The sequence below is a fragment of the Triticum urartu genome, chromosome 5A (assembly GCF_056163025.1).
Source record: "Triticum urartu cultivar PI428250 chromosome 5A, HENAU_Tu73, whole genome shotgun sequence".
Lineage (NCBI taxonomy): Eukaryota > Viridiplantae > Streptophyta > Magnoliopsida > Poales > Poaceae > Triticum > Triticum urartu.
This window is the reverse complement of record NC_141877.1, coordinates 520,768,187-520,790,326: the sequence shown is the minus strand read 5'-3', so window position 1 is coordinate 520,790,326 and position 22,140 is coordinate 520,768,187. Positions and strand designations below refer to the sequence as shown.

The following is a 22,140-nucleotide window of genomic DNA, read 5'->3' as shown; positions in this document are numbered from 1 at the left end:
CGAAATCCACAAAACCGGAGGGTTGTTGACAATAGACTATCTCGGCAAGATCACCAAGGAGGAAAGCATTTTTAACGTCCATTTGCCAGATCGGCCACCCGTTGGCCATAGCGAGGCTGAGGACAACACGAATCATAGCGGGTTTAACAACGGGGCTAAAGGTCTCCCAGTAGTCAACCCCGGCCTGCTGGGTGAAGCCACGAACCACCCATCATGCCTTGTAGCGCGCCAAGGAGCCATCGGGATGAAGCTTATGCCAAAAGATCAACTTGCCCGTCACCACATTAACACCTGCAGGACAAGGCACCAAAGACCAAGTGTCATTCTGTATTAGTGCATTATACTCGTCAATTCTCACATTATGCCAATTGGGGTCTTTGAGGATGGCACGGTATGAGGAGGGGGTGGGGAGCGTGAAGTGGTGATGGACAAGTCGAAGTCGCGCTTGGGCATGGCAAAACCCTATTTCCCATGGGTAATCATGTGACGTGGATTTTGGCGAGGGGAGATAGGGACTGCACGAGGCGGGAACGGGGGATCCTCGGTCGGGGGGAACAAGTGGCGACGTGGCAGCGCGGGAGACGTGGACGGGGAAGTGGAGACCGCGGAGGATCCCGAGGGAGATGCGATCCGGAGGGATCCCGAAGCTGGCAACAAGGCCTGGTCTGGGCCCATGGGAGTGCGGGCGGGCGAAGAGGGCGGGGCAGCGAGCGGGCCAACGGGCGAGCGTGCTGATACGTCTCCAACGTATCTATAATTTGTTATTGTTTCATGCTGTTATATTATCAATCTTGGATGTTTTATAATCATTTAATATCATTTTTTGATACTAACTAATTGACATAGTGCCAAGTGCCAGTTGTTGTTTTTTGCATGTTTTTATATCACAGGAAATCAATACCAAACGGAGTCCAAATGCAACGAAACTTCACGAAGAATTTTTATGGATCAGAAGACACACAATGGGTCAAGGCTGCGTCTGGGGGTGCTCCGAGGGGAGCACAACCCACCAGGGCGTGCCAAGAGGCCCAGGCACGCCCTGGTGGGTTGTTCCCACCTCGGGTGCCCCCTGAACTGCCTCTTTGCTCTATAAATACCCCAATATTTCAAAAACCCTAGGGGGGTCAATGAAAATCAATTCCAGCCGCCGTAGAGTCCAGAACCAAACGAAAAAAATTACGTGCATCTAAAATAGCTAGGCCCTTCTTAAAATGCTATACAAGTTATAGCGTGCTATATTCAAAATAGCGTTTTGGAAAAAATGCCAAATATATCCCAAAAATAAGAGTTTCAACATCTAAAATTTGTAGTAATACTATATAGCAGTTTTAAAATGAACTAGATGGAGAAACATAGCAATACAACAATCCATAGAGCCACACAACATAACAGTTTGAAAATGAACTAGATGGAGAAACATAGAAATACAACAGTTCGTAGGGCCACACATAAGTACTTGTCCAAAAGTCTAGAAGGGCAATAACAATAGCCAACAGGACAACAATAATACAACATAGAAGTTTGAATATGAACTAGCCAACAGGGCAACAATGCAACATAGCAGCAACATAGAAATTATTCAGAATCACTATCATTGGATAAACCAGACGGTGAATCCATGTCATCATATTCTGACTCAGAAGAAGATTCAGCTAATTCCAACTCATCTTCATGAAAAACAGGGAGGAGATTTTTCTTCTTCCTAGGGCGAGAGTGGGAGGCTCTCTTTATTTTCAATGCACCAACTACTCCCTGTACAGCTTCATCAGGTTCATGTACAATTTGAACTCCTTCACCATGCACAACACATGTGATCCACTCATTATATTCATCTTCTACAACATCTACAAATGTGTGGTCCACAATCGGGGCCCTGTTTCTCATCCCTCTTTTCTTTTTGAGTTTGGAGTTGAACTTGATAAACACAAGGTCACTCGTTTTTTATGAAGTAGCCTATTGCGTCTCTTTGTGTGAATCTGTAGGTGATGGCAAACAAATAAGTAACATCAAACCAATCATACATGCATGTACTACTAACCAGTACAAAACTTAATAACAGTCAAGTAAATGGAAGGACCAAGCAAATATATAGTTGTTTGGGTGACCTGACTTGTTATATGCATATACTAAAAAGCGGAGTAATATATAGTACTTCTGGGTATAAAGGGATGCCGCAAACTAGGAAAACCCAACAGAAATCAAACTACACAGGGGCACAAGCTAAAAGGATAAGCCAACATTTGCCTTCCTATAAGAAGTTAAAAACCAATTCAGAACCAGAACATGATCAAAGAAATAATTGAGGAGAACATGTGCAGGCTATCTTGATGTCAATACAAATCATTAAAGATAAGTTGAGAGCATGACAAATTATATGAGTTAGGAACATGACAAATTTTATGAGAAGTTGACATTTGGTACACTTCTTCCTTACCTGCTGGAAAACACTAAAATTTCTCTCACAAGCGGAGGCGCTGCATGTCAAACTCAAAATCCGCATCACCAATATCCTGAGATTTGGTGCACTTGACCCATGATTGGACCACCATTTAGCTTCATCCAAAAGTATAAAACCAGAGTTAAGAAACCATTGTAAATCAGATTTCATAATTGAGAAAAATGTAAATATGCACCTGGATCGAAGCTTTTGTTTTTCCGCTGCCTTTTAGCAATGTCTCTTGCGAATGACCCCCCTATGTAATGGCATATTCAATTTGTTGTCCCATCTTTTATCGACAATATCCAACACTTGCAGAAAACAAGATTCTTGTTGTTCATTTTCAAACTTGCTTGAGATCTCTTGCTTTGCATCCAAAAAGGCGTCGTAGATGAATCCCATAGCTGGTACATCACTGTCCATCCTCCTCAGCAAATTAGCCAATGGCTCAAAGAACTTGACATCAATATCTACTCCTCTCCAAAAAGTTTCAGAGCGCACAATTTTGCTGGCTTCAGTTCCTTTAACCTTTTAAAAATAGCCCATTTCATCAAGCTCATCTGATCTAAATAGCTTTTGGAGTTGTTTCTTGTTGTCCAGAATGCTCTTCAAGTTCAAGTATGCTGTAGCGAACCTTGTAATACCAGAGCTAACCAAATCTTTCCCAAGGAAGTCCCTCATTAGGTAGCATCAGATCAATAGAGTGGGCAGCACAACCATTCCAAAATATCTTGGGACTCTTTGCTTTCAACAAAGTAGATGTTGCTTGATTCGCACTTGCATTATCAGTCACAACTTGAATCACATTTTTCTCCCCAATATCTTCTATGCACCTATCAACAAGCTCAAAGATGTACTTGCCATTTTTCTTCATAGCTAAACAATCCACAGAATCAAGAAAAACCACACCATATGCACTATGAACTACCAGATTCATTACCCCTCTTCCTCTTATGTCAGTCCATGCATCTATCATGATTGCACATCCAGTGAACTCCCAAGCTTGCCTATGTGGCTTGAAGGATTACTTCACTCTCTTCTTCCTCTTCTGCAAGAATGGGCCACCCATTTCATAAGGACTAGGGCCTGGCAAGTCTTCGCCGTATTGTCCAATTGACTAAAGCATAAGGTCAAAGCTTGGAAGTGTCACTGCATTGAAGGGAATGCATGCTTCATAGAAGAACTGACATATGTACTCACAAGCACGGTTCCTTATCTGTTCTTTCATCCCAGCTGTGATCTTTGATTGGGTCTTCTCAAAGATTTTTCCTTCCTTGCAGCTATAGCCTCCTCAAGAGTTAATTTGCAGAATTTGTCCATAGGGCCACCTGATGATTTAGATGTTGTGCCTCTCATTGACTTAAGCAACATAACAGAATTGCTTGCACCATCTTCATCACTTACACTTTCCCCCTCTGAGTGGCTCAAGTCCACTTCACATCTAATTCTCTTCTGCTCTGTAATCCTTGATGCCTTTTTATTATCCTTGCTTGTCAAATACTCAATGATTTCATCCTTTACATCAGCTGGCACTTTTAAGCAGGGAGTAACACCAGAGGTGGGAATGTTTGCAAGGTGGAACTTTATTCGAGTAATACCGTTGGTGTACACATTATGATAGTAGATGCACTTTAGAGAATTCTTCTTGTTTTCGTCCGGACAAATGCAATATTTCCATCCTGGGTCTTTTGATTTCACATTCACAACAACAGCTTGTCCTTGTACTGTTGATGTTGTGCTAGACACGCCAAGGCCTACAAATTAGATGAAGTACAGAACTATAGATTAGATGACAGAAGGTAAGATGCATGAAACAGATTGTACACTAGATTCGGTTAAATCTGAACCCATGCCACCAAAGATTACATGAGATATGATATCACCATGATAGTGTGAGAAACAGAAAGACAACTACCACTAGCAAGATGTCACACTCGCTCTGCTACTCTTAACTTTCAGCGTGAAAATCTCGACTCGTAGTCTTAGCCTACAACAACCTCTACCGTGTCACTTGGCGCCACTGCTCGCCACTATCCGGCCGCCGGAGAGGCCGTTCCGCATCGCCGCCATCTCTGACAGCTTCGATATAGGTGCGGTGGACAGTGGACTTCATCTACGGAGAGGTAGAAAAGAGAGGCTGCTCGTCACACACTTGGTGGCCGATGCCGGCGGCGTGGCTAGCATCAGAAATAGCTGCGGGAGTTGGGGACGGCGCAACAGTTGAGGGAGTTGAAGACGCCGCCACCGCCGTCCTAGCCATGACCTGGGTGGGAAAAGGAAAGTGGAAAACTAGGGTTTGGCTCTGCTGTGTCCACGACCTGGCAAGCTGGGGCATTAGATGGATGGATGATGGGCCTACTATTGCGTTGCATTAGGCCGATGCTCGGTGGGCTGCTATCTGCTGAACGTCTGCTGTGTTTCGATCCCTCCACGCTAAAAACGCTGAAACATTTTTGCGTTTAGCGCCGTTATAGCATGTGATACGTCTCCAACGTTGATGACCCACAAGTATAGGGGATTTATCGTAGTCCTTTCGATAAGTATGAGTGTCGAACCCAACGAGGAGCAGAAGGAAATGATAAACGGTTTTCAGTAAGGTATTCTCTGCAGGTACTGAAATAAGTGGTAACAGATAGTTTTGTAATGAGATAATTTGTAACGAGCAACAAGTCACAAAAGTAAATAAAGTGCAGCAAGGTGGCACAATCCTTTTTGTAGCAAAGGACAAGCCTGGACAAACTCTTATATAAGGAAAAGCGCTCCCGAGGACACATGGGAATATTGTCAAGCTAGTTTTCATCACGTCCATATGATTTGCATTCAGTACTTTGGTAATTTGATATATGGGTGGACCGGTGCTTGGGTGTTGTTCTTACTTGAACAAGCATCCCACTTATGATTAACCTCTATTGCAAGCATCCGCAACTACAACAAAAGTATTAAGGTAAACCTAACCATAGCATGAAACATATGGATCCAAATCAGCCCCTTATGAAGCAACGCATAAACTAGGGTTTAAGCTTCTGTCACTCTAGCAACCCATCATCTACTTATTACTTCCCAATGCCTTGCTCTAGGCCCAAATAATGGTGAAGTGTTATGTAGTCAACATTCAGATAGCACCACTAGAGGCTAGACAACATACATCTCATCAAAATATCGAACGAATACCAAATTCACATGACTACTAATAGCAAGACTTCTCCCTTGTCCTCAGGAACAAACGTAACTACTCACAAAGCATAAACATGTTCATAATCAGAGGGGTATTAATATGCATAAAGGATCTGAACATATGATCTTCCACCAATTAAACCAACTAGTATCAACTACAAGGAGTAATTAACAATACTAGCAACCTACTAGCACCAATCCCGGACTTGAAGACAAGAATCGGATACAAGAGATGAAGTAGGGTTTTGAGACGAGATGGTGCTGAGGAAGATGTTGATGGAGATTGCCCTCTCCCGATGAGAGGAGCGTTGGTGATGACGATGGCGATGATTTCCCCCTCCGGGAGGGAAGTTTCCCCGGCAGAACAGCTCTGTCGGAGCTCTAGATTGGATCCGCCAAGGTTCCGCCTCATGACGGTGGAGTTTCGTCCCGAAAGGTTGCTTCTTATTTTTTTTCTCTAAGAAAGACTTCATATATTAGAAGATGGTCATCAGAGAGCTACCAGGGGGCCCACGAGACAGGGGGCGCGCCCTAGGGGGGGCGCCCCCCACCCTCGTGAGAAGGGTGTGGGCCCCCTGGTCTTCATCTTTGGCGAGAATTTTTCATTATTTATTTATAAGGTGTTCCGTGGAGTTTCAAGACTTTTGGAGTTGTGCAGAATAGGTCTCTAATATTTGCTCCTTTTCCAGCCCAGAATTCCAGTTGCCGGCATTCTCCCTCCTTATGTAAACCTTGTAAAATAAGAGAGAATAGCCATAAGTATTGTGACATAATGTGAAATAACATCCCATAATGCAATAAATATCGATATAAAAGCATGATGCAAAATGGACGTATCAACTCCCCCAAGCTTAGACCTCGCTTGTCCTCAAGCGAAAAGCCAAAATCGAAAAATATGTCCACATGTTTAGAGATGAAGGTGTCGATAAAAATAAAATACGGACATGAGGGCATCATGATCATTCTTATAACAGCAACTTATATAATTTTTGCCATATGATCTCCAATGCTAGAGTAATAATTCAATCACAATATCAAGTATGAATCATAAACTTTATTGAAAACTAACAAACTACAATCTCGGTCATTGAAGCAATTGCAATTTATCATAACATAGGAAAGAGTCAATGTATAAGAGCTTTTCAGCAAGTCCACATACTCAACTATCATATAATCTTTCACAATTGCTTACACTCGCGCAATACTTGTGGGTATGGAGTTTTAATCGGACACGGAGAAAGATAGGGGCTTATAGTATTATCTCCCAACGTTTTACCTCAAGGGTAATGTCAACAGTAATAGTTCATGAAAACTCACATCCAATTATCCATATATACCAGGATCTTTCCAACATACTGTGCTTTCCCAAGGATAAAGTGTAAAAAGGAAGGGTGAAAATCACCATGACTCTTGCATAAGGTAGAAGATAATGATAAAAGATAGGCCCTTCGCAGAGGGAAGCAGAGGTTGCCATGCACTTTTATGGTTGGATGCACAAAATCTTAATGCGAAAGAACGTCACTTTATATTGCCCCTTGTGATATGAACCTTTATTATGCAGTCCGTCGCTTTTATTACTTCCACATCATAAGATCGTATAAAGCTTATTTCTCCCACACCAATCAATCATACATACTTAGAGAGCAATTTTTATTGCTTTGCACCGATGACAACTTACTTGAAGGATCTTATTCAATCCATAGGTAGATATGGTGGACTCTCATGGAAAAACTGGTTTAAGGGTATTTGGAAGCACAAGTAGTATCTCTACTTGGTGCAATGAATTTGGCTAGCATGAGGGGAAAAGGCAAGCTCGACATGTTGGAAGATCCAAGACAATATAATTTATCTTAGATATAAGAAAACATCACCCATTACGTTGTCTTTCTTGTCCAATGTCAACTCTTTAGCATGTCATATTTTAATGAGTGCTCACAATCATAAAAGATGTCCAAGATAGTATATCTATATGTGAAGACCTCTCTTTCTTTATTACTTCCTATTAATTGCAACGATGACCAAGACTATCATACTTTTTCTATGTGAGCTCATTACTCTCCATGAGATCCATATGATCTCTTTGTTTCTTTTTATTTCTTTATCTTTTATTTTATTCACTTAGGATCATGGCAAAACAATCAAGCCCTTGACTCAACACTAATCTTTATTATATAGCTCACGGACTCGATTACATAGAAGGATAATAAAGCAAAACGCACAACTAGATCATGCCAAAAACTTTATTCTACTAGATCAAAATACTACTAATAAGATCGAACTAAGGAAAACAGTAAAGATAGGAGTTGTGATACGATACCGGGGCACCTCCCCCAAGCTTGGCGGTTGCCAAGGGGAGTGCCCATACCCATGTTATTATATCTCCTTGGTTGGTGAAGAAGGTGGAGGTGTTGTTGATGATGGATAATCGCACATCGAGCGTAGGAGGTCTTCTAACTTGCAGATAATGCCCTTGAGTGCGAGGATATGCTCCTTCAACAAAAAAATTTCACGTGTGAGATACTTATTTTGTATACGGGCCAACTCAATCATCTTGAAAGCTTCGATTTCTGTAGGGGTAAGAAGATTATGATCTAGTTGAAGGGTGTCTTCTGTTGTTGGAACTTGGTCCTCCACGGCCTTCTTGATCCCTTCATCCTTATAGATCTCCATAGGTTCTTCTCTCTTCAGCTCTATCTTCATTAGCCAAGCATCATTGCCCTCATGGTTGGAGGTGGAGGGAGACGACATAGTGCCTGGTCTTGAAAACCCTGATAGAAAACAGCTCGAAACAAAGACAGGAGATTTTTGTGTGATACGGGAGTCAAAACCCCCGGGAGATTATATAATGAATTTTTATCGACCAAAATATGTATCGTACAAGAAAACGGAGTCCGGAAGGCACACGAGGTGCTCACGAGGTAGGGGGCGCGCCCAGGGGGTAGAGCCCGCCCTCCACCCTCGTGAGGCCCTCGTGTCCTTCCCGGACTGCTACTTAATTTTCTATTTTTCTACATATTCCAAAACGAAGAAATATTGCCTTAAAAATTGTTTTGGAGTCGGTTTCTTACTGTTCCACATACATATTCCTTTTCGGAGTCTGAAACGTTCTGGAAAGTGTCCCTTATGTATTCCTCCAGGGTTACGGTTTCAATAATATTGGTTTCAATATTTATGGGATTACTTGAGATATAATGTTTGATTCTTTGACCGTTTACCACCTTCGGATTTGTGCCCTCGAAGTTGTTGATTTTTATGGCACCGGCACGATAGACCTCCTCGATAACATAGGGGCCTTCCCATTTAGAGAGAAGTATCCCTGGAAAAAAAATCTTAAACGAGAGTTGTATAGCAATACATAATCACCTACATTAAACTCACGCTTTTGTATCCTTTTGTCATGCCATCTTTTAACCTTTTCTTTAAACAACTTGGCATTTTCATAAGCTTGGGTTCTCCATTCATCAAGTGAGCTAATATCAAATAACCTCTTTTCACCGGCAAGTTTGAAATCATAGTTGAGCTCTTTAATAGCCCAATATGACTTATGTTCTAGTTCGAGAGGTAAATTACATGCTTTTCCATATACCATTTTATACGGAGACATACCCATAGGATTTTTATATGCAGTTCTATAGGCCCATAATGCATCATCAAGTTTCTTGGACCAATTCTTTCTAGACCTATTGACAGTCTTTTGCAAAATTAATTTAAGTTCTCTATTACTCAATTCTACTTGACCACTAGACTGTGGGTGATACGGAGATGCAATTCTATGATTGATGTCATATTTAGCAAGCATTTTACGGAAAGCACCATGAATAAAATGTGAACCACCATCAGTCATTAAATATCTAGGGACTCCAAACCTCAGAAAATTAACTTCTTTAAGCATTTTAATAGAAGTGTTATGATCAGCACTACTAGTTGGAATAGCTTCTACCCACTTAGTAATGTAATCAACAGCAACTTAAATATGTGTATATCCATTAGAGGCAGGGTCCCATATAATCAAAGCCCCAAACATCAAACGGTTCAATAACAAGTGAATAATTGATAGGCATTTCTTGACGTCTACTAATATTACCAATTCTTTGACATTCATCACAAGATAGGACAAACTTACGGGCATCCTTGAAGAGAGTAGGCCAATAAAAACCGGATTGCAATACCTTATGTGCAGTTCTATCTCCCGCGTGGTGTCCTCCATAAGTTTCAGAGTGGCACTTGCGTAGGATTTGTTCCTGTTCATGCTCAAGTACACAACATCTAATAACACCATCTACTCCTTTATAAAGATGTGGGTCATCCCAAAAGTAATGTCTCAAATCATAGAAGAACTTTTTCTTTTGTTGGTATGTGAAGCTAGGTGGTATAAATTTAGCAACTATGTACTTAGCATAATCAGCATACCAAGGGGTACTACGAGAAGTACTTATGACATTTAATTGTTCATCAGGAAAACTATCATCAATAGGTAGTGGGTCATCAAGAACATTCTCTAACCTAGATAAGTTGTCTGCAACGGGGTTTTCAGCTCCTTTTCTATCAACAATATGCAAATCAAATTCTTGTAGCAAGAGAACCCATCTAATAAGTCTAGGTTTAGCATCTTTCTTTTTCATAAGATATTTAATAGCAGCATGATCAGTGTGGATAGTTACTTTAGAATCAACAATATAAGGTCTGAACTTATCACAAGCAAATACAACTGCTAAAAGTTCTTTTTCGGTAGTAGCATAATTTCTTTGAACATTGTCTAGAGTCTTACTAGCATAATGGATAACATTTAATTTCTTATCAACTCTTTGCCCTAGAACAGCACCTACAACATAATCACTAGCATCACACATAATTTCAAAGGGTAAATTCCAATCAGGTGGCTAAACAATAGGTGCAGAGACTAATGCTTTCTTAAGTATTTCAAATGCTTCTACACAATCATCATCAAAGACAAATGGTATATCTTTTTGTAATAAATTAGTCAGAGGCCGAGAAATTTTTGAGAAGTCCTTGATGAACCTCCTATAAAATCCGGCGTGACCAAGGAAACTTCTTATACCTTTGATGTCCTTGGGACATGGCATCTTTTCAATAGCATCAACCTTGGCTTTATCAACTTCAATACATCTTTCAAAAACTTTATGCCCCAAGACAATACCTTCATTAACCATAAACTGGCACTTTTCCCAATTCAAGACAAGATTAGTTTCTTCGCATCTCTGCAAAACTCGATCAAGATTGCTCAAGCAATCATCAAAAGAAGATCCATAGATGGAAAAGTCGTCCATGAAAACCTCACAAATCTTTTCACAAAAGTCAGAGAATATAGCCATCATGCATCTTTGAAAGGTAGCAGGTGCATTACATAAACCAAAAGGCACACGTCTATAAGCAAAAGTACCAAAAGGGCATGTAAAAGTAGTCTTTGATTGATCTTTAGCCGACACAGGTATTTGAGAGAAACCAGAATAACCATCTAGAAAGCAATAATGTGTATGTTTGCATAGTCTTTCTAGCATTTGATCGATAAAAGGTAAGGGGTAATGATCTTTCTTAGTAGCCTTATTTAATTTGTGGAAATCAATTACCATCCTATAACCGGTGATAATTCTTTGTGGAATCAATTCATCTTTATCACTAGGAACAACAGTAATACCTCCCTTCTTAGGGACACAATGAACAGGACTTATCCACTGACTATCAGCAATGGGATAAATTATACCTGCCTCCAGAAGCTTTAGTATTTATTTTCTTACCACTTCTTTCACTTTAGAATTCAAACGTCGTTGAGGATCACGAACTGGTTTGGCATCTGCTTCCAAATTTATTTTATGTTGTCATAGAGTGGGACTAATGCCCTTAAGATCATCAAGAGTAAATCCAATAGCAGCATGGTGCTTCTTCAGAGTTTTTAATAATCTTTCTTCTTCATGCTATGAAAGGTTAGCACTAATAATAATAGGATATATCTTCTTTTCATCAAGATAAGCGTATTTAAGATTATCAGGCAACAGTTTAAGCTCAAACATGGGATCACCCTTAGGTGGAGGAGGATCCCCTAGGATTTCAACAGGCAAATTGTGTTTTAGCATAGGATCTTGTTTAAACAATACTTCATCTATTTCCCTTCTTTCATTCATAAACATATCATTCTCATGGTCTAGCAAATATTGTTCTAAAGGATCATTAGGAGGTACGACAATAGAAGAAAGACCAATAATTTCATACTTACTAGGCAATTATTCTTCACGGTGTTGTTTACTAAATTTAGAGAAATTAAACTCATGAGTCATATCATCCAAGCCAATAGTATCAACATTCTTTTCGCAGTCTATCCTAGCATTAACTGTATTCAAGAAGGGTCTACCAAATATAATGGGACAAAAGCTATCTTGTGGGGAACCAAGAACAAGAAAATCAGCAGGATATTTAGTTTTCCCACACAAAACTTCAACATCTCTAACAATTCCCACTACGGATATAGTATCTCTATTGGCAAGTTTAATTGTAACATTAATTCCTTCTAACTCAGCAGGTGCAATTTCATGCTTAATTTCTTCGTATAAAGTATGCGGTATAACACTAGCACTAGCACCCATATCACATAATCCATGATAACAATGATCTCCTATTTTAACAGAAATAACAGGCACGCCTACCACAGGTCTATGTTTATCTTTAGTATAAGGTCTAGCAATTCTATCAGTTTCACCGCAAAACTGAATAACATGCCCATCAATATTATCAGACAAGAGATCCTTAACAATAGCAATATTGGGTTCTACTTTAACTTGCTCAGGAGGTGTATATGTTTTCATATTGCTTTTACGAACTACAGTTGAAGCTTTAGCATGATCCTTTATCCTAACAGGGAAAGGTGGTTTCTCAACATAAGAAGTAGGAACAATAGGATCATTATAAGTGACAGTCTTTTCTTCAACTTTAATAGGTGTAGCTACTTTTACTTCTATGGGAGGATGATATTTAAACCACTTCTCCTTAGTGAGATCAACATAAGTAGCAAAATATTCACAGAAAGAATCTACTATCTCAGAATCAAGTCCATATTTAGTGCTAAACTTACAGAAAATATCGGTATCCATAAAAGATTTAACACAATCAAACTTAGGTGTCATACCTGACTCCTTACCATTGTCGAGGTCCCAATCTTCAGAGTTGCGTTTAATTCTATCCAATAAATCCCATTTTAATTCAATAGTCTTCATCATAAAAGAGCCAGCACAAGAAGTATCAAGCATGGTGCGATTGTTATCAGAAAGCCGAGCATAAATTTTTTGAATAAGTGTTTCTCTTGGAAGCTCATGATTGGGGCATGAATATAACATTGATTTAAGCCTCCCCCAAGCTTGAGCGATGCTTTCTCCTTCGTGAGGCCAAAAATTATATATATATAATTGTGATCACGATGAACAAGATGCATAGGGTAATACTTTTGATGAAATTCCAATTTCAATCTTCTATAGTTCCATGATCCCATATCATCACATAGGCTATACCATGTCAATGCGTCTCCCTTCAAAGATAAAGGGAAGACCTTCTTCTTAGCAACATCATCGGAAATACCTGCAAGCTTAAATAATCCACAAACTTCATCCACATATATTAGGTGTTCATCAGGATGCTTTGTGCCATCTCCTGTAAAAGGATTAGCTAGCAGTTTTTCTATTATACTCGAAGGATACTCATAAGGAATTTCATTTTCAATAGGTTCAGTAAGTTGAGGAGCAACTCTTTGCTCTACTGGTCGGGGTGAAGATACCCCGAACAAGCCCCTCAGAGGATTACTTTCCATAGTAACAAGTGACAGTAAATTTCAGCACACTATATAAATTTTTCCTTACAAAATTCCACCTACCAAAGGCGCTTCACTCCCCGGCAACGGCGCCAGAAAAGAGTCTTGATGACCCAAAAGTATAGGGGATCTATCATAGTCCTTTTGATAAGTAAGAGTGTCGAACCCAACGAGGAGCGGAAGGAAATGATAAACGGTTTTCAGCAAGATATTCTCTGCAAGTACTGAAATAAGTGGTAACAGATAGTTTTGTAATGAGATAATTTGTAACGAGCAACAAGTAACAAAAGTAAATAAAGTGCAGCAAGGTGTCCCAATCCTTTTTGTAGCAAAGGACGAGCCTGGACAAACTCTTATATAAGGAAAAGCGCTCCCGAGGACACATGGGAATATCGTCAAGCTAGTTTTCATCACGTTCATATGATTCGCGTTCGATACTTTGATAATTTGATATGTGGGTGGACCGGTGCTTGGGTGTTGTTCTTACTTGAACAAGTATCCCACTTATGATTAACCTCTATTGCAAGCATCCACAACTACAACAAAAGTATTAAGGTAAACCTAACCATAACATGAAACATATGGATCCAAATCAGCCCCTTACGAAGCAACGCATAAACTAGGGTTTAAGCTTCTGTCACTCTAGCAACCCATCATCTACTTATTACTTTCCAATGCCTTCCTATAGGCCCAAATAATGGTGAAGTGTTATGTAGTCGACGTTCACATAACACCACTAGAGGCTAGAAAACATACATCTCATCAAAATATTGAACGAATACCAAATTCACATGACTACTAATAGCAAGACTTCTCCCTTGTCCTCAGGAACAAACGTAACTACTCACAAAGCATAAACATGTTCATAATCAGAGGGGTATTAATATGCATAAAGGATCTGAACATATGATCTTCCACCAATTAAACCAACTAACATCAACTACAAGGAGTAATTAACAATACTAGCAACCTACTAGCACCAATCCCAGACTTGAAGACAAGAATCGGATACAAGAGATGAAGTAGGGCTTTGAGATGAGATAGTGCTAATGAAGATGTTGATGGAGATTGCCCTCTCCCGATGTGAGGAGCGTTGGTGATGACGATGGCGATGATTTCCCCCTCCGGGAGGGAAGTTTCCCCGGCAGAACAGCTCTGCCGGAGCTCTAGATTGGATCCGCCAAGGTTCCGCCTCGTGGCGGCAGAGTTTCATCCTGAAAGGTTGCTTCTTATTTTTTTCTCGACAAAATACTTCATATAGGAGAAGATGGTCATCAGAGAGCCACCAGGGGGCCCATGAGGCAGGGGGCACGCCCTAGGGGGGCGCCCCCCACCCTCGTGAGAAGGGTGTGGGCCCCCTGGTCTTCATCTTTGGTGAGGATTTTTCACTATTTATTATAAGGTGTTCCGTTGAGTTTCAGGACTTTTGGAGTTGTGTAGAATAGGTCTCTAATATTTGCTCCTTTTCCAGCCCAGAATTCCAGGTGTCGGCATTCTCCCTCCTTATGTAAACCTTGTAAAATAAGAGAGAATAGCCATAAGTATTGTGACATAATGTGAAATAATAGCCCATAATGCAATAAATATCGATATAAAAGCATGATGCAAAATGGACGTATCAAACGTATCTATAATTTTTGATTGTTACATGCTATTATATTATCAACCTTGGATGTTTTATATGCATTTATATGCTATTTTATATGATTTTTGGGACAAACCTATTAACCTAGAGCCCAGTGCCAGTTTCTGTTTTTTTCCTTGTTTTAGAGTATCGCGGAAAAGGAAAATCAAACGGAGTCCAATTTACCTAAAACTTCATGGAACTTATTTTTGGACCAGAAGAAGCCCACGGAGTATCGGAGTTGGACAAGGAGAGTCCCGGGCTGCCCACGAGGGTGGGGGGTGCGCCCACCCCCCTGGGCGCGCCCCCTGCCTCGTGGACAGCCCGGAGGTCCATCGACGTACTTTTTCCTCCCATATATACCCATATACCCTAAAAACTTCGGGGAGCAGAATAGATCGGGAGTTCCGCCGCCAAAAGCCTCCGTAGCCACCGAAAACCAATCTAGACCCATTCCGGTACCCTGCCGGAGGGGGAATCCCTCTCCAGTGGCCATCTTCATCATCCCAGCGCTCTCCATGACGAGGAGGGAGTAGTTCTCCCTCAGGGCTGATGGTATGTACTAGTAATGTGTTTGATCTCTCTCTCTCTCTCATGTTCTTGAGGTGGTACGATCTTGATGTATCGCGAGCTTTGCTATTATAGTTGGATCTTATGATGTTTCTCCCTCTCTACTCTCTTGTAATGGATTGAGTTTTCCCTTTGAAGTTATCTTATCGGATTGAGTCTTTAAGGATTTGAGAACACTTCATGTATGTCTTGCGTGGGATACCCGTGGTGACAATGGGGTATTCTATTGATCCACTTGATGTATGTTTTGGTGATCAACTTGCGGGTTCCGCCCATGAACCTATGCATAGGGGTTGGCACACGTTTTCGTCTTGACTCTCCGGTAGAAACTTTGGGGCACTCTTTGAAGTACTTTGTGTTGGTTTGAATAGATGAATCTGAGATTGTGTGATGCATATAGTGTTGGGGAACGTAGCAGAATTTTAAAATTTTCTATGCATCACCAAGATTAATCTATGGAGTCATCTAGCAATGAGGGAGAGAGGAGTGCATCTACATACCCTTGTAGATCACGAGCGGAAGCGTTCAAGAGAACGGGTTGATGGAGTCGTACTCGTCGTGATCCAAATCACCGAAGATCCTAGCGCCGAACGGACGGCACCTCCGCGTTCAACACACGTACGGAGCGAGGACATCTCCCGTGCCTTGATCCAGCAAGGAGGAGGGAGAGATTGAGGAAGAGGGCTCCAACAGCAGCACGACGGCGTGGTGGTGGTGAAGCTGCAGTACTCCGGCAGGGCTTCGCCAAGCTCTTATGGAGGAGGAGAGGTGTTGGGGAGGGGAGGGGCTGCACCTTGGATGTTGTATGCAGCCCTCCCCTCACCCCTCTATTTATAGGGGAAGGGGGAAGGGGGCCGGCCCCCTCTAGATGAGATCTAGAGGGGGGGCGGCGGCCAAGGGGAGGGGGACTTGCCCCCCAAGCAAGGGGGCGCCCCTTAGGGTTTCCCCCCAACCCTAGGCGCATGGGACCTAGGGGGGTGTGGCGCCCCAGCCCACTTGGGCTAGTTCCCTTCTCCATACAGCCCATAAGGCCCTCCGGAAGAGGGCCCCTCCCGGTGGACCCCCGGAACCCCTCCGGTGGCCCCGGTACAATACCGATATGCCCCCGAACCTTTCCGGTGACCGTATGACAACTTCCCATATATAAATCTTTACCTCCGGACCATTCCGGAACTCCTCGTGACGTCCGGGATCTCATCCGGGACTCCGAACAACATTCGGTAATCACATACAAGTCTTCCTAACAACCCTAGCATCACCGAACCTTAAGTGTGTAGACCCTACGGGTTCGTGAGACATGCAGACATGACCGAGACGACTCTCCGGTCAATAACCAACAGCGGGATCTGGATACCCATGTTGGCTCCCACATGCCCCATGATGATCTCATCGGATGAACCACGATGTCGAGGATTCAATCAATCCGTATACAATTCCCTTTGTCAATCGGTACGTTACTTGCCCGAGACTCGATCGTCGGTATCCCAATACCTTGTTCAGTCTCGTTACCGGCAAGTCACTTTACTCGTACCGTAATGCATGATCCCGTGATCAACCACTTGATCACATTGAGCTCATTATGATGATGCATTACCGAGTGGGCCCAGAGATACCTCTCAGTCATACGGAGTGACAAATCCCAGTCTCGATTCGTGCCAACCCAACAGACACTTTCGGAGATACCTGTAATGTACCTTTATAGTCACCCAGTTACGTTGTGACGTTTGGCACACCCAAGGCACTCCTACGGTATCCGGGAGTTGCACAATCTCATGGTCTAAGGAAATGATACTTGACATTTAGAAAAGCAACAGCAAACGAACTACACGATCTTTGAGATATGCTTAGGATTGGGTCTTGTCCATCACATCATTCTCCTAATGATGTGATCCCGTTATCAATGACATCTAATGCCCATAGTCAGGAAACCATGACTATCCTTTGATTAACGAGCTAGTCAACTAGAGGCTCACTAGGGACGTGTTGTGGTCTATGTATTCACACATGTATTACGATTTTCGGATAACACAATTATAGCATGAACAATAGACAATTATCATGAACAAATAAATATAATAATAACCATTTTATTATTGCCTCTAGGGCATATTTCCAACATATAGTATAATCATACCCGCGGATACTTGAGGTGACATTGGAATATCTAGGTGACATTAGGGTTTTGATTGATTTGTGTCTTAAGGTGTTATTCTAGTACGAACTCTATGATAGATTGCACGGAAAGAATAGCTTCATGTTATTTACTACGGACTCTTGAATAGATCGATCAGAAAGGATAACTTTGAGGTGGTTTCGTACCCTACCATAATCTCTTAGTTTGTTCTCCGCTATTAGTGACTTTGGAGTGACTCTTTGTTGCATGTTGAGGGATAGTTATATGATCCAATTATGTTATTATTGTTGAGAGGACTTGCACTAGTGAAAGTATGAACCCTAGACCTTGTTTCAAAGCATTGCAATACCGTTTGTGCTCACTTTTATCATTAGTTACCTTGTTGTTTTTATATTTTTAGATTACAAAAACCTTTATCTACCATCCACATACCACTTGTATCACCATCTCTTCGCCGAACTAGTGCACCTATACAATTTACCATTGTATTGGGTGTGTTGGGGACACAAGAGACTCTTTGTTATTTGGTTGCAGGGTTGCTTGAGAGAGACCATCTTCATCCTACGCCTCCTACGGATTGATAAACCTTAGGTCATCCACTTGAGGGAAATTTGCTACTGTCCTACAAACCTCTGCACTTGGAGGCCCAACAACGTCTACAAGAAGAAAGTCGTGTAGTAGACATCAGCATGCTATACCGTGATTAGCACCATAGCATGTAAAATGGGTAAAATTTAATGTGGCACCCTCAAATTTGCTTAGCAACGTTTAAACGCCGAAATAGCGCGTTTTTTCATTGCGAGAACCACCAGATCCAATCTAGACACCATCACGAAGGGGTTCATCACTTTCATTGGTGCCTCTCCGATGATGCGTGATGAAGGTATGTACCTAGGGTAGGGTCATGGATCTGTCCATCATACCCTCCCCAAGGACATCTCTACAAAGAATCAGAAGCAGTCGAAGAGAAACCATCATCCACTCGACCATGAAGATGTGTTCACTCGACCACCTAGAAGACACTCGACCACCAGAAGATGAGAAGCCCTTCACTTCGCAACGGTCGGGTTTTAAACCATAGCTTTATGGACATTTATAGCACTTTACTTCGGACGTTACCAGTAACGCTCCTCCTTTATGAACATTGAACCATGTGTAACGGAGGGGAGCTGGGGTCCTGGAGCACTCTATATAAGCCACCCCCCTCCTCTGGGACAAGGGTTCACACTTTCTATAATTCACACACATATATCCAGTCGACCGCCTCCGGGCTCCGAGACGTAGGGCTGTTACTTCCTCTGAGAAGGGCCTGAACTCGTAAAAATCGCGTGTACAACTTCTCCATAGCTAGGATCTTGCCTCTACATTCCTACCCCCCTATTCTACTGTCAGTCTTAGAACCACGACAGTTGGCGCCCACCGTGGGGCAGGTGTCTTAGCGACTTGTTGGAGAAGTTGCAATTTTTCCGATCCCCTTCATCATGGTTTCAGGCGGAGGTTTGGCTGAGGGCCGCGAGATCTGTCTCGGCGCGCTCGTGTTTGTCACCGACGACTCCGCTTGGCTTCAGGAGGCTCCACTCGACGTCGACGCGCTCCCCGCCCACGGGGCGACACACTTTCGCGCGTGCGTCCGCGGTGTCCTCCTGCGGCAGCCGTCGACCCAGTATCAGTCGACTCTAGCAGCTTTCCCCCTCCCTGCGGCCCGCCGGAGCAAACGCTCCGGTCGGTCGAGGCTTCAGTGGTGGGTGAGGCATGCAGTGGCCCACCATTCAGCCACCCCTCAAGTTGCGGCGATCGAGCCCGACGAAACTCTCTATGGCCTGTTCGATCTGTCGACTGGCTCCATAGAGACCGCATCCGAGTGTGACAGCAGCGGCCCAGCGGCTGAAGTTCTGATGGTCAATGGACCACGCAGCCCTCCTGGCTTCACCCGTGAAGACGGAGCCGACGGGAACGGCGATCCGTCGCGCGTTCATGAAGAGTACCACCCCGAACCCCTCTCTTCGCAGCAGAGGGAGGAACTTCGCCGCCGGAACATGGATGCACTGCATACTCCTATAGTTGGAGAAACCCCTGAGGCCCAGCCTTGGAGCAGGCGCGTTTGGCCAACTTGGCTGAGCGCACTCGACTGGAGAACCTCCAGCGCGCACTCGACGATCGCGCTCGGCGGCGCGCTCCCGAATCTAGTCGACGCCAACTTTTTCCTCCTCCGACTCAGGTATACCGAACCCCGATCCAGAATCTAGCAGCTGCTGCCCAGATAGCGGAGTCGATCCAACCCTCCTAGTCAGAAGCTGGCCGAGGTCTAGTGCAGATCCGGGCCTTGCTCCGGGCGGCGGGAGAACATAATACGGTTGTATCTCAGTCGCGGAATAGGATCCATAGCAGATCCGTGGTTGCAGACACAGTTCAGTCAGCCCATAGCCCATGATCGCCCCTGAGGCATGAGGGACGTGGAGATCGACGAGATCAGTACAGAAACCGAGAGCAGTATGATCACCGAGTCGATCGCGATGGTCGTCGTCAAGTGCCCACGCCTCCCCCAAGGAGTGGGTCGTACATGCCTCGGCAACATGAAGACAGACGCCCTCACAGTGTTGGGCGAGGTATTCCAGTCGACCCCAGGGAGCCAGGCTTTGATGCGAGATCTATTTTCGTTCAGGGCTTGGTCGACAGAAACAGAGCTCACCGAGAGGGCCATGACAGGGATCCGCAAACCAGTAACAGAGCGCATGTCTCAGGACCAGAGTGCTTCAGCAGAGCTATCAGAGCTGTAGTGATTCCCCCCAACTTCAGGTTGGCGACTGGAGTCAGTAAGTTCACTGGTGAGTCCAAGCCGGACACTTGGCTTGAAGACTACCGAGTGGCTGTCCAGATTGGTGGCGGCAATGATGAAGTGGCCATGAAACACCTTCCTCTGATGTTGGAGGGCTCGGCTAGAGCATGGCTGAATTAGTTGACACCTAGAAGTATTTATACTTGGGAAGATCTCGCCCGAGTGTTTGTCATAACATTCGAGGGCACTTGCAAACGGCCAGCAGGTTTGACAGAATTACAGTGTTGTGTTCAGAAACCGAATGAAACTTTGAGGGATTATATCCAGAGATGGATCACCCTACACCACACGGTAGAGGATGTGTCAGATCATCAGGCAATTTGTGCCTTTAAGGAAGGTGTCAGGTATCGGGAGTTGAATATGAAACTCGGCCGGACAGGAAATATGACTCTGGCTCGGATGATGGAGATTGCCACCAAGTATGCCAATGGTGAAGAAGAAGAACGACTCCGGAGTGGCAAGCACAAAGCAGTCGCCCACGAAGCCGAAGGAGGAAACTCTAGTCGGAAGCAGAAACGCAAGGCCGAGCCAGCTACTCTTGGTGAAGCCTTGGTTGTGGTTCAAGGAAAGTTCAAGGGGAAGCCCAAAGGGCCGTGGAACCCCAAGAAAGTAAAAGACCAAGATGGAAATGACGTGTCGGATCTGCCGTGCCACATCCACACCAAAAAAGATGAAGAGGGTAATTTCATTTACTCGAAGCACACCACTCGGCAGTGTCGGCTCCTAATCCAACAATTCCGAGAGAAACAACCCAAGGAAAAGGAGAAGGAAGTAGACAAGGCTAAGGATGAAGAACAGGATGATGATGGTTATCCCCACATGAATTCCACTCTGATGATTTTTGCTGACGTTGAGAGCAAAAGTCGATTGAAAGTCATCAATAGAGAAGTGAGCATGGTCGCTCCAGTGACACCCAGTTATTTGAAGTGGTCACAGACTGGCATTACATTCGACCAGTCTGATCATCCAGCGCACATAGCCACCCCTGGGAGGCAAGCACTGGTGGTCGACCCGGTGGTTGAAAGCACTCAACTAACAAAAGTCCTGATGGACGGTGGTAGTGGCCTGAACATACTGTATGCAGAAACGTTGAAGGGAATGGGCATTCCGATGTCCCGACTCAGCGAGAGCAATATGAGTTTCCATGGGGTCATTCCAGGTAAGAAGGCTGCATCACTCGGCCAGATTGCTCTCGACGTGGTTTTCGGTGATTCCAAGAATTACCGCAAAGAGAAGTTGACATTTGAAGTTGTGGATTTCTAGAGTGCTTATCATGCCATTCTGGGTAGGCCAGCTTATGCATGTTTTATGACTCGACCATGTTACGTGTATCTCAAATTGAAGATGCCTGGTCCCAAAGGGGTGATTACTATCTCTGGTAATCGGAAGAAGGCAGAAGAGTGCTTCCAGAAGGGCTCAAAGATCGCCGATGCTCAGATGGCTGTGGTAGAATTGCAAGAATACCAGAAAAATGCAGATCCAAGTGATTTGTTGCGAGCCAAGAAGCCAGCCACATATTCAGCATTCCAGTCGTCCGGTGAAACGAAGTCGA

At 43.4% G+C, this 22,140-nt stretch overlaps 1 pseudogene; it reads right to left on the bottom strand.

Moving 5' to 3' along the window:
* Positions 1 to 1,575: 1,575 nt before the first annotated feature.
* LOC147972430 (uncharacterized) overlaps positions 1,576 to 22,140 on the bottom strand; it is a 33,386-nt pseudogene continuing 12,821 nt past the window's right edge.